The sequence below is a fragment of the Heterocephalus glaber genome, unplaced genomic scaffold (genome assembly GCF_053883595.1).
Source record: "Heterocephalus glaber isolate CG9 unplaced genomic scaffold, H.glaber_assembly_v1.0 deba00001472, whole genome shotgun sequence".
Taxonomy (NCBI): domain Eukaryota; kingdom Metazoa; phylum Chordata; class Mammalia; order Rodentia; family Bathyergidae; genus Heterocephalus; species Heterocephalus glaber.
Genome location: NW_028258315.1, coordinates 84,523,449 through 84,536,976, shown reverse-complemented (window position 1 = coordinate 84,536,976; position 13,528 = coordinate 84,523,449). Strand labels below are relative to the sequence as shown.

Here is a 13,528-nt window from a genome sequence, read left to right as displayed (position 1 = left end):
ACACTCCCAAAGAACTTCTTGAGTTTTCTAATTCTTATAAGCAGACATCTAGGGAACAGATATGGGAATGGATTTTAAGAGTGTTTCAAAACAGTAGAGAGAACATAAAACTTGGCTGAGGCTGAATTTCTTCAGATGAACCCCTTAAGAAGAGATTCTGGATTTAAATTACAGCTTCTGGAATTAAGAAAGGTGCTAATAGTTTATTTGGTTAGTATATGAATCAAAGACAGCCTACTGTGAATGAGCCTGATCTTCCTTGACTTACTACTGATGAGAAAAGTCGTAAGGCTCAGGTAAAGGGGAATGCTGAAGAGGATTTGCCAGGTAAAACCTACTCCTCCACACTGTAAATCTTGCAAAAATGTACCCTTCACCAATACCTTACAGATTTCTGAGGAGAGTACCAGTATCATTGAAGAGCTCTGTCATTGCTTTCCTCTGAATGCTAAACCTTACCCTTTACAGTGGGGAATGTAGTTGCTCAGGTTGGAAACTTTCATGAGATAGGTATAACTGGATCCCAGAGTGGCAGAGGCTAAATGACAGCATTCAACCACCAAAGACAAGATCATAATGAGCACCAGAAGCAAAGCAATAATCAAAATGCTCTGACACATGTACAGCTACAACACTGGCTAACTAAACATGGTGTTCCCAGAAATGAAATAGAAAGACTACTAAATTTATACCGGATTTATATTAACAAAAAATTTTACAGCAGAAGAATAAAAATTACCTCAAATCATAAAAACAAAGAATCACAGCCCCTCAACCAATTCTCATACTTGTGCAAGTTTATAGACCCAGAACGTCTTGAATAAAGGAGAGACTGGGTTCCCCTTGAGGAAGGCCCTGATGTATTATCAAAAAGTTACACTGTCAATCTTTCTCTCATCTTCACCCAAAGGGACCTATAGCTTTTCACCAGCGTAAATGTACATCAAGGAAGAGGAAATGATCAAGAATTTTGAAGACTACAGGTTCCAATGTTCCAAAATGTCATGGTAGCCCTCCAATGAGAGTAAGAACCTATGGAGGTCAGGTGATCAATGGAGTTTTAGCCAAAATTCAACTTACAGTGGGCCCAGTAGGTCATCAAATTCATCCTGTGGTCATTTCCCCTGTTCAAAAATGCATAATTAGGAGAGATACACTTAGTACTTGGCAAAATTCCCGTACTGGTTCCTTAATCTGTGGTTTGAGGGTTATTATGGTGAGAAATGCCAAAGGAAGCCATCAGAGTTGACTCTATTGGGGAAAATAGTCAGAAACAAGATTACATCCCTGGAGAGACTGCAGAAATTAGTACCACCACCAATGACTTGAAAGATGCAGGGATGATGGTTCCCACCACATCCCCATTTAACATTTCTATTTGCCTGTGTAAAAGAAAGATGATGGATCTTGGAGAATAATAGTGCATTACCATAAGCTTAATCAAATGGTGATTCCAACTGTAGATGCTGTATGAGATGTGGTCTCCTCCTTGAGCAGATTAATACATCTGGAACCTAGTATACAGCTACTGATTTGGCAAATACCTTTTTCTCCATATCTATCCATATGGCCCAAGAGAAACAATTTGTTTTCAACTAGCAAGCCCAGTAATGCAGTCATACCCCAGGGTAGTTATCGACTCTCAAGCTGTGTCACAGCTTAGTTTGCAGGGATATTGATCAACTTTCTCTTCCACAAGGTATCATGCTGGGTGGATCAAATGAACAAAAGATAGCAACCATTCTGGACTTGTTGCTAAAGCATCTATGTGTCAGAGGATGGGAATAAATCCAGCTAAAATTCAGGGCGCTCTACCTCAGTCAAATTTCTAGGAGTCCAATGGTATGGGGCAGGCAAAGATATTCCTTCTGAGGTAAAAGATAACAGTGCATCTGACCTTTCCTACAGTCAAGAAGGAGTCGCAACATCTAGTGGGCCCATTTGGATTTTGGAAGCAACACATTCCTCTCTTAGGTATGTTATTCTATTTACCAAGTGACTCAGAAAACTGCTAGTTTCAAGAGGTGCCCAGAACAAGAGAAAACTCTGTAACAGGTCAAGGCTGTTGTGAAGGCTAATCTGCCACTTGGCTATATGATCCAGCAAATCCAATGGCACCTCAGGTACAGGTGGCAGATAAGAGATGCTGTCTGGAGTCTGGTGGCAGGCCCCTATAGATAAATCATAGTGGAGGCACTTCAGATTCTGGAAAAGGTTCTACCATCAGACAGTTGTGCTCATTGCAGACAACTCTGAGAAACAGCTTCTGGTCTGCTACTGGACCTTAGTGGAAACTGGTATTTGGTGATGGAACACCAGGTTATCATAAGACCAGAGCTGCCCATCATGAATTGGATGCTATCTCACCTAAAGAGTCATAAAGCTAGGTGTGCAAAGCAACAGTCCATCATCAAATGGAAGTGGTATATATGTGATCTGGCCTGAACAGGTCCTGAAAGTACAAGTAAGTTCATTAAACAGCCCAAATTCCCATGGTTCCGACTTGCTATACTGCTTTCTGTCCTCCAGGATGTACATATGGCTGCATGGGGTGTATCATATGATTAGCTGACAGAGGATGAAGACTATGATCTGGTTTATAGATGGTTCTGCATTTTGTGGAAGCACTACTGAAAAGTGGCCAGCTCCAGCACTGCAGTTCCTTTGCAGGATATCCCTGAAGGACAGAAATAAAAGAAAATCTTCATAGTGAGCAGAACTTTGGACAGTGAACCTGGTCATATATTTTGCTTGGAAGAAATGGCCAGATGTGTGACCATATACCAACTGTCTTAGTTACTTTTGCCTGATACCCAAAGTTAAAGGGGAAAGGGTTTATTTAGTTCACAGCTTGTAGAGGGTTCAGTCCATAATCAGCTGGCTCCAAGGCAGAGTGGCAACAGTGTATAGCAGTGGAAGACAGAAAAAGCAAGCAAGCAAAGGACCTTAACAGTGTCTTTGTGCCCTTTTTATCCCATCCACGCTACCAGGATTAGGGCAGTACCAAACCAATCACTCACATATACTGGTTTAGTAATCACACACCCTTAATTCCAGCATCACACATTCCAGATACAGCCACCTCTGAAGAAGACTGCATGAGGCTTTGGGGGGACATTTAGACACAAATCAAAACACTGATTCATGGGCCATAGCCAATGGTCTGGTTGAATGGTCAGGGACTTGGAAGAAACATGACTGAAAAACTGATGACAAAGACATTTGGGAAAGAGGTATGTGGATAGACTTCTCCATATGAATAAAGGATGTAAAAATATCTGTATCCCGTGTAAATGTTCACCAAAAGGTGACCTAAGCTGAAGAGGCCTTTAATAATCAAATGGATAGGATGACCCGTAGAGAACAGTCAACCTCTTCTTTCCTCAGCCACGCTGTCATTGCCCATTGGGCTCATCAACAAAGTGGTCCTGTTGGCAGAAGAGAAGTTATTCTTGGGCTTACCAGCACAGACTTTCACTCAATAAGGATGACCTGATAAGACCCACTACTGAATACCTGATCTTCCAATAGCCTAGACCAACACTGAATTCCCAATAAGGCACCATTCCTCAGGATGATCAGCCTGCAATATGGGTGCCAGGTTGATTATATTAGACAACTTTCATCACAGAAAGGACAGCACTTTGTCCTTAGACACTTATTCTGGGCATAGGCTTGACTTCTCTGCACATAATGCTTCTGCCAAAACTACCATTCATGGACTTACAGAATGCCTCATCCACTGTCACAGTATTCCACACAGCCTTGTTTCTGACCAAGAAACACACTTCACAGCTAAAGAAGTGCAGAAACCAGCTCCTGCTCATGGAATTCACTGGTCTTACTATTGCAGATAGGTAAGTTAATTAGATATCTTGTGTGCAGTTAGACAGGACCAGCCCTCCAGGAGCCAACACACCAAGAAGCCAACATGGAGGACAATCAAGACACATTCACTGAAGGCCAGAATTGTAGAAGGAGAGAAACTACATACCTCTGTGCTTCCCCTGGGGATAAATAGCAGTGATTGATACACTAAATAGGTATCAATCACCTGGGTGAGTGGTCAAGGTCTTCACCCAGCATCTCCAGAAAATATCCCTGACCCTCATTCTTACTAAAACTCCTTGTATGCTTGTTATGTGACTTGTTCCCCCATTTCACCCCCATTTAATCAATATTACCTGGGTGACTGCACTTGTAATCTTATTGGTTGGTCATGGTTTTGTCCTACCTCATGCCCACCTTTAAATTTCCACTGGGTCTTATAGTTTTGTCCCACTTTGTACCCACCTCATCACATGGCTTTGCTGTATATAACATCTTTGAAAAGTGGGGTGAGCGGGCAACCCACTTTCTGGTCCCCCTTCTGTCTCTCTTAGGCAGAAGCTTTCTTTCTCCCAATAAATTTTTCCTAACTCTTAATTTCCATTGTTCCTAGAATTCATTCTTTCATTTTTGAGAACATGAACTCGCGTTTTGGATATCTAGTAGGTTTGGGAGTTACATCTCTTCTCCCTATATTATTACCATGTTCCCCACAATCTAGAAGTAGCTTCATTGATAGAAAACTAGAATGGCTTTTTGAAGATACAATTACAGGGCCACCTAGTGCAATTACAGAGTTGGGGAAAGTTCTCCAAAAGGCTGAATATGTCCTGAATCAGCATCCAGGATACAGTACAGTTTCTCCCATAGACAGGATTAAGAGGGAATCCATTCGCCATTACCACCAGGGATCTGTTAACAAAATTTTTGATTCCTGCTCTCATGATCTTACACTCCACTGGTCTAAAACTCTTAGTTCCAGAGGGGGGAAGGCTGCTACCAGGAGACATAACAATGATTCCATTGAACTGGAACCTAAGACTTTACTGATCATTTGGGCTTCTCATGAGTCAACAAGCTACAAAAGGAGCTATAGTGTTGGTGGGGCTGAGTGATCCAGACTACCAAGAGGAAACTGGACTACTACTCCAAAATGGAGGTTAGAAGCAGTATGTTTATGATGCAGGAGATTGCTTAGGTCATCTGCTAGTATTACCATGCCCTATTATTAAGGTCATTAGGAAACTACAGCAACCCAATCCAGACAGGATAATAAATGGCCCCGAACCTTCAGGAATGAAGGTATGAGTCACCCCACCAACTAAAGAACCAAGACCTGCCAAAGTACTTGCTGAAAGCCAAGGTAATACAGAATGAGCAGTACAAGAAAGTAGTTATAAATACCAACTTCAACCACCAGTTACAGAAACATGAATTAAAACTGTCATGTTTCTTTCCTGTTTTGTTAACATGGTTGTGTGTAAATATATATATTTAGGAGACATGTTTGTTGATTGACATGTTTGTTAATATTGGTACTTGAGTACTGTTAAATCCACATTATAATATTAAGTTATAGAATGCCAGAAGAGTAAGAATCGCCCAAAGAAAAACACTGCCTTCTATTCAGGGTCGGGAATTAATGCATTTCTGTAGGGAAATAAGTATCAAGTTAGAGATAATTATAACTTGCTATCATATTTTGAGATTAAGAATAGTTTAAGGAGATGTGTCTGGCTGTGAAGTTAACAGGGGATGGATTGTGACTATTAATCACCATCACAATTAATGTTATGTGGACTTGATTGGATTAAGAAACATCTAACAAATTAGTAAACCACAGTTCGGGTGTCTGTGCATGACAGACATGTAGGCCAGCAGGGCCTGTGAGGGGGAATGACTCACCCAGATGTGAGAGGCTCCAACCAATAGGCTTTTAGCCTGAAAAGAATAAAAAGAGAAAGAAGAAAGAAGTGTTCCCACTTTTGAAGAGTCTCAGTCTTTGCCATCCCCTTTGCACATTAGTCTCTAGTTTCTTCAGCCTTCCAATGCATACTCCAATGGGAATCTCTCCAGTGAGTTTCCATGCCTTTGACCTTGGACTGGTGCTGCATCCTTCTGTTCTCTTGTTCTTCAGCTTCCATTTTTACGGGCTAAGCACATACTGGACCCTCCAGCTTTCCAGCATACAGATAGCCACTGTGAATTATTCTACCTCTGAGTCCCCAAACAAACACTGTGTACTCTCCCACCTCTAATCCTGCAAACCTACCTAATAAATCCCAATGCTGAAATATACATAAATTTTCTATTAATTCTGTTCATCTACAGAACCCTAACTACTACATGATGGTATTGCTATTTATATGGAGGATCTTTTGAAATGTCCTTTTCCCACCCCAAAAAACTAAACAAAATGAGAAGAGGAACTTATAGACACTAATTTCCCCAAGATCTTAGAGCTAGCAAATAAATGGTAAAGATAAGGATTTGAACTCAAGCAATCTGACCGTAGTGTCCACTTGTTCTTAACCATAGTAAACTGATTTACAAGGAATTGTAATACAAGCAAGTTGGTTTACCTGACCACAGCCTACCATATTCATGAATGTTCTTCAACTTTACAGTCCTTTACAGAGGCAAAGATCTCAAAAGCAGTGACACAGAATTAATCGTCCCCCAGCTTTTACGTTAAATATCTCCAAGGTGTATTAATAAAATACATCTTCATTTCCAAAATGACTCATTTAATATTAAGAAAGAACATATTTTTCTACCAAACAAACAGGTTTTTCACTATCAAAAATGATGCCAAGCTAAATCCCATACTTCCACAAGCTTTAGGCAATTCAGAAATCAATGCATATAACACAAGACAAAAATTTTTGAAAATCTAAAAAAGCCTATGTCCCAGTATTACTCTTGATATCAGCAAGATGACTTATGTTTTCTAGTTCCACATAGGATTAAGCCCTAGAAACCAAGTTTAAAATTTAGCTTAAGGGGCCAGAGATTTAGCTCAGGGGTGCCACCACCTGCCTCCCAAGTGCAAGATCCAAGTTTGATCCCCAGTACCAAAAAAAAAAAATTTTCTTAAGAATAAGAAATACATTCATTCCTATCACTCTGTTAAACGGAACAAAAGAGGTTAGGTTAATTCTGAGAGTTGCTTTGGGCAGTTGGGATTCAATGAAATCTTTAAAAATGGTCAAGATGTCCCATGGGAAATCAGAAAATCTCAGGAACTAAGGTTTCCCTAGGAAAACATCAGATTCGACTACCATCTAAAAGATTTTTCCCTTAAACGCTTATGTATGTCTGTTAATTTCCTATGGTAGACGTACGGCATAGGACTTTTCAAAACAGACAACCTGCAAACTACAATAAGAATCTATGAATATTTTTAATTATGGGATTCCTTTGTTTTAGGTAAGGCATAAAAACAAATATTCTGAAGATGTTATTTTATATTAAACAGGCTAGAAATTTTAAGCATTGCATATAATTTTGTATTCTAAATTTTTAGTTTTAGACTTATTATTCTGCATCACAATAATTACTCCTTATATTATCCCATTTATTTCAGACTTCCTTTACAAAAAAATCTATTGCCTTTTTGTACTATCACTTGCCTGCCATTTTTAATCCAATAAATACTATAATCTATCATGACTTAACTATGTAAAAAGGAAAAACTTAAACTGTACTTGTTTATACTGAAGGAAAGCCTATGAAAAGTAGTCACTCTAAGTCATTCAGAAATTCAGAGAAAGCTTTAGTACTCAGAAAACAAAAATGGACAACTCTGATTAAAACTCAATCATACAGAAATTTTTTGCTTGTGACATAACTTTCCATCACTTCCTTTACTACCAAACTACTCTTCAAACTTTACTGACCACTACCAACTCACTCATTCTCGTGAAAAAACAAAGATTTCTAAATTGGATAATATTGGTAATAAGCAACAGTGGCACAGAAAAATCGTTGAACCAATTACCAGGTACTTGAGAAATATAGCACTAAGGGTGGTGTAGAATGCTAAAAAACAAACTATTCCATGGTTACAAAAATGTAGGACATCTCAGCACTCGGGAGGTTGAGGGAAGAGGACAACCATGAATTCGAGGCCAGCCTAGGTTATGTAATGAGTTCAAGAGCAGCCTGAACTACATAGCAAGACCCTGTCTCAAAAAAATGTAGGACAGGGCCGGGAATTTAGCTCAATGGTTCTGCTGTCTGCCTCCCAAACACAAAGACCTGAGTTTGATCCTCGGAACCACACACACACACAAAAAACATGTAGGACAGAGAGACAAAAGAATAGAAGAGAAATGGAGGTACTAAACAAGAAACATAAGAAGAAATGTAAGTTTAGTAAATCTCCAATGTATCTAATTATTAGGAAGGTTATCTATGTCATGAAAGGTATGAAAAAGAGGGTAAAGCTCATTAAGAGAAAACAACTATATCTATTCTCAATACTTTCTTTGGTATTTTTTTATTCCTAAAACAATGTGCTGAGGATGAAAGGAATGAATACATTTTTAAAATTTAATTTTAATAATTTTTTTAACATTAAGTAATTCGAATTCATTGATTAAAGTGAAATTTAGAAAATTTACACTGTCACTAATTCCAAATGCACTTAGGAATTTAAAGTTTCCTTAGTTCTAAACAGTAGTATTGTAAAACTAGAAAAATCTCCAATTGAACTCTTTAAAAAGTTCCAAGTTGTAGTCTCTATCATTGATGTACTGTCTTCACACTGAAGTACTTGTAAGTACTATAAATAATCCAATTCTTTTTTCAGATTTGTGTTTAGGTTATTTGTTTAATAGATTTTGAACTAACATTCCAGTAAAAGAAATGCAGGAGGACCATACATGTGCTGATTAAGATTAAACTTTTTTAAATTGCAAATTCCTAGATTGCTTCCTGTATGCTATTCTTGATTAGGCCATACATACATACATGGAGCCAAGAATTCCATTTTTTTCATTCCTACTTTAATAGCATTCATTCTGTAATATCCCTAAAATCAGTATATAGTTTGGTCATACATAGCCAAAACACATCCCAAGACTCTTTAGCATAAATGTACTGTAAATACAGATAACTGCCTAAAGAAGTCTTGAAATACAAAATTACCACAAAACCATAACCAAACTAGAAAACTCAGATCAACGGATTATCCCTACCCTCTCCCAAAGTAGACTGTTATGGTTTACAACACAATCCCAAGAAGTCATGGTTCAGAGTTCTCGGCCTTGGTCAGTCATGGATTTTTCCATAGAAACTAACTAATAATTGTTTGTGGAAACTACAAACATACTCTGCAATTGTTTTTTTGGTGGGAGGTTTGCAAGCAGCTAGTCAGACAGCATTATTCAGTTCACCTTGATGCTGACTAGCTTCTGTCTGGTAACCTATCTCTTGCACCAGTGTTTCTGCATCATGACAGGTTGCTTTACTGTGTGTAGTTTTCTCGAATGCTCTCAGCTTTGTTCTTGTTAAAGGCCTAAGATACCTAAGAAGCTACCAAAATGCCCTGCATCTTCTAAGGCTTTACTGATACAGTATTTTATTAAATTAAATTATATAACCGTGAGACATATAGCATATTTAGGGTTTAAAATATACAAACAGGTATTTTGGGGGGCCATATCTAAAATTCACGGTTTTTCACAATTCATGGGTGCTCTAGGAATGTAACCCCATGAATTTCAGGGACCACTATAAAGAGACCTCAAAAGGCCCCCAAAACCTCATGTGTTTGGAAGGTGACTAGATTGTAGGAGTGTAATAGGTAACTAGATGGTAGGGTCTGGTCTGAACAGCCACATCACTGGGGACTTGACCTAAAAGTATATTTCCCTTCCCAATTCCTCCCTTCTTTTTCTGCTTCTTGATTGCCATGTCATGAGCAGCTTTACTTTGCCAGACCCTTCTATGATGTCTTTTATTTCCTGAAGCCTGCCAACCATGGGCTCAAACTGTAAATCAAAATAAACTTCCCCTCCATTAAATTTTGGGTGTTAGTTATTCATCCCAGCAAGGATAAACTAATAAAAACATAGACATGAAGATATGGAGAGGCTGGGGCGCCTTCAGAGAAGAGGTCCACAGGCGCTAGGGCTTCGGCCAGAGTACCCCCATTCCATCCGTGAGTTGGTGCAAATTGGCTTGGATGCAGGCAGATTCCAGTCAGGGGTCCCCGCCGATCTGAGAGGCTCCTGTGTACCCACCTAGGCCAGGGCCCAACCAGAGAGGAGCTGCACGGGCCCGTGGGCATCTGGCAGAGGACCGCCATACCATGGGCCACTGCCAGGGACCCAATGGGAGAAGAACTGTAAAGGAACACAAGCAATAAACAGAGGATTGCCTGGTACCATTCATAAGTGCATGGAAACCCTAGCCAAAGCCTGTGCAGACAACAGGAACTGGGGTGCACGGCCCCCAACCAAAGGCCCTCCCACACAACAACTAAATATGGACCCCAATGAGAGGCACCCCTAGATACCATCCCAAGTATGCACAGGCCCCAGCCAGAAGCCAGCCCAGACAAAAGGTCAGCTCAGGGATCCAGAAGGCCACCACTCTGAACCCAGGAATTGATGTACTGGTTAGCAGCAGAATAAAGGCTGCTTGGTGGATCACCAAGAGTTCAAGACCACTGGGTGAGCAAAAAGACACCGCAAAAAAGACACAGCAGGCTGCATTTGTTGAAATGAGAAGACACATAAATAAGTCTCAAAACCAGACTTCCAGATCACCTAAGGCAACCCCAAAGGGCAAAGAGATGGAACAGTCTGATACTCAACCACCTAAACTCCCTAAACAGGCAATGAAACAGGACCTGGAAAAAATGAAATCAGAAATACTTTCTAAGATAACAGCAGAAATTGTGCCCATAGTACAAGACATGATCAATAAGTCTAGAGAGGACACAGATAAGAAAAACAGAGGAGCTGAGGAACATGATGGAATCCCAACATAGGAAACAAATGGAATCCATAAAACACATGCAAACAGATTCCCAGGAGATTAAAAACTCCATTGAAAGTTTGCGCAGCAGAATGAGCCAATGAGAGGATAGAATTTCAGATAGAGAAGATAAGATTGCTAACTAGTGACCAAGAAAAGAAAAATTTCTTAAAAAAGAAAAGGACCATGAGAAATCAATCCACCAGCTGCAAGACAGTGCAAAGAATAACATCAGACTGAATGGAGTCAATGAAAAAACAGGAGAGAGTGCAGATGACATTAAAAAAAATTGTTCACAGAAGTGATAGCAGAAAACTTCCCAAACAGGGAGAAAGAACTTGACATACAGATAAGTGAGGCATATAAGACTCCAACCAGCCATGTTAAAAAAAAAAAAATCTACACATAGGTATATAATTGTTAAGATTCCAGAAACCCAACAGAAGAACAAAATTCTACAAGCAGTGAGAGAAAAGAAACAAATCATATACAAAGGAAAGCCCATCAGAATCACAGCAGACTTCTCAATGCAAACCCTCAAGGCAAGAAGAGCTTGGAGTGATGTATTCCAAGCCCTAAAGGAAAACCGCTTCCAACCCAGACTGATGTACCCTGTAAAAGGATCTTTCAAAATTGATGAAGAATTAAGATACTTTCATGACAAAGAGTACCTTAGGAACTTCATGAATACCAAACCAGCACTCCAAAAAATTTTAGACAATATCCTAGGAAAAGACAACGAGGATCACAACCCCAGGAAGCACAGCAGAATGAATCCATCAGGAGCAACCAGAAATTAAATGCAAAGGGGGAGAACCCAACAAAAAGAAAAAGTCATGACAACGATAACTCAATACGTATCAGTTATAACCATCAATGTTAATGGTCTCAACTAAACAATCAAAAGAAATGGACTGGCAGAATGGGTCAAGAAGCAAGACCCAACAATGTTACAAGAAACACAATTAATTCAAAAACAAACTCATAGACTGAAAGTTAAAGGGTGAAAAACAATACTCCATGAGGCAGGAGCCAAAAAACTGGCAGGAGTAGCTATCCTCTTTGCAAATCAAATGGATTTCAAACCAACACTGACTAAGAAAGACAAAGAAGGACACTACATCCTTGTAAAGGGAACAATCCAAGAGGAGGAGATGACAATCATGAATATATATGCATCAAACACTAGTGCACCCAACTCTATAAAATAAATACTAATGGACATGAAAAATCATATAAGCACTAATGCAACAGTAGTGGGGGACCTCAATACCCCACTGTCACAAACAGATCAACTAGACAAAAATAAACAACGAAATACTAGAACTCAATCAAACTCTTAAGCAAATGAACTTAGCAGATGTTTAGTGTATTCCACCCCACAAAATCAAAATATACATTCTTTTCAGCTGCACAAGGATTGTTCTCTAAAATAGACCACGTACTCACGGATAGAACATGTTTAAGTAAATGTAAAGGAATTGAAGGTATCCCCTGTATATTACCAGACCACAGTGCAATGAAATTGGAGATCAATAGCAAAAGAAACCAGAAGAATTTCATAAACACATGACAACTGCATAGCACACATCTGAATAACCAATGAGTCACAGAGGAAATTAAAGAAGAAATCAGACAGTTCCTACAATTAAATGACAATGCCAAAAAGAGAAAAAAGAAAAAAAAATGACAATGCCAAGAAGCAGTGCACCGCGGTGTTGGAAATGCGGCAGCCCAGGGGCCCCTGTGCGTGCCGGGGGCGGGGGGCCCTCAGCCCGGACTCTTCTGCCCGCAGTGCTGCGCGCTGCAATCACCTGACCCCACCCGAGACTACTTCAGCCTCATGGATTGCAACCATTCCTTCAGAATTGACACCACAAAGCTCTAGCATAGGTACCAGCAACTACAGCATCTTGACCATCCAGATTTCTTCAGCCAGAGGGCTCAGATCGAAAAGGAATTATCAGAGAAGCATTCAACCTTGGAGAATGATGTCTATAAGACTCTTCCGGCCCCCTGAGCAGGGGACTATACCTAGTAAGCTAAGGCTCCATAGAATAGAGATTTCTGAAGGGACAGATTATGAAATGGACAATCAGTTTCTCATGGAAATAATGGAAATTAATGAAGAACTTGCAAAAGCTCAAAATGAAGCTGCCACAGAAGAGACTGAATCAGAGCTAAACAGAACAAATTTACTGAACATGTGAGCAAAGCTTCTGAACAAGATGACTTTGAAAAAGCCAAGGAAATTTTAACAAAGATGAGATACTTTTCAAATGTAGAAGAAAAGATCAAGTTAAACAAGACTCCCCTCTAATTAACTGCTAAAGTATTAAAAGTAAAGCGCCCCCCCCAAATACAACAAAAACAAAACAAAAAAATAAAATAAAAAAGTTCCTAAATGACAATGCCAATACAACATAGCAGAATCTATGGGACACAATGAAAGCAGTCTTACGAGGTAAATGCATAGCAGTGAATACTCACATTTGGCAAACACAGCGAGCTCAATTATACAACCTGATGCTAAACCTCAAGCTTCTAGAAAAAGAAGAGGACAAACTCAAAGCTCATACAAGGGAGGAAATTACAAAGATTAGGACAGAAATCAATGCAGTGGAGATGAAGAGAATGATACAAAAAAATCAATGAAGCCAAGAGTTGGTTCTTCGAAAGAATGAAGAAAATTGACAAACCCTTAGCCAACCTT

The 13,528-nt window shown here is 39.5% G+C and overlaps 1 protein-coding gene and 1 pseudogene across 12 annotated transcripts in view; one reads left to right on the top strand and one right to left on the bottom strand.

Moving 5' to 3' along the window:
* Tbc1d5 (TBC1 domain family member 5) overlaps nucleotides 1-13,528 on the bottom strand; it is a 630,984-nt gene that overhangs the window by 479,922 nt on the left and 137,534 nt on the right. The window contains exon 3 of one of the 12 annotated variants that reach the window (XM_087181491.1): nucleotides 5,734-5,769. The exons of the other annotated variants lie outside the window; for them this stretch is intronic. The gene's annotated coding sequence lies outside the window, so the exon portion shown is untranslated. The remainder of the gene's footprint in view (nucleotides 1-5,733; nucleotides 5,770-13,528) is intronic. 12 annotated transcript variants of the gene reach the window in all.
* LOC147826446 (iron-sulfur cluster co-chaperone protein HscB pseudogene) lies at nucleotides 12,903-13,135 on the top strand (annotated as a pseudogene).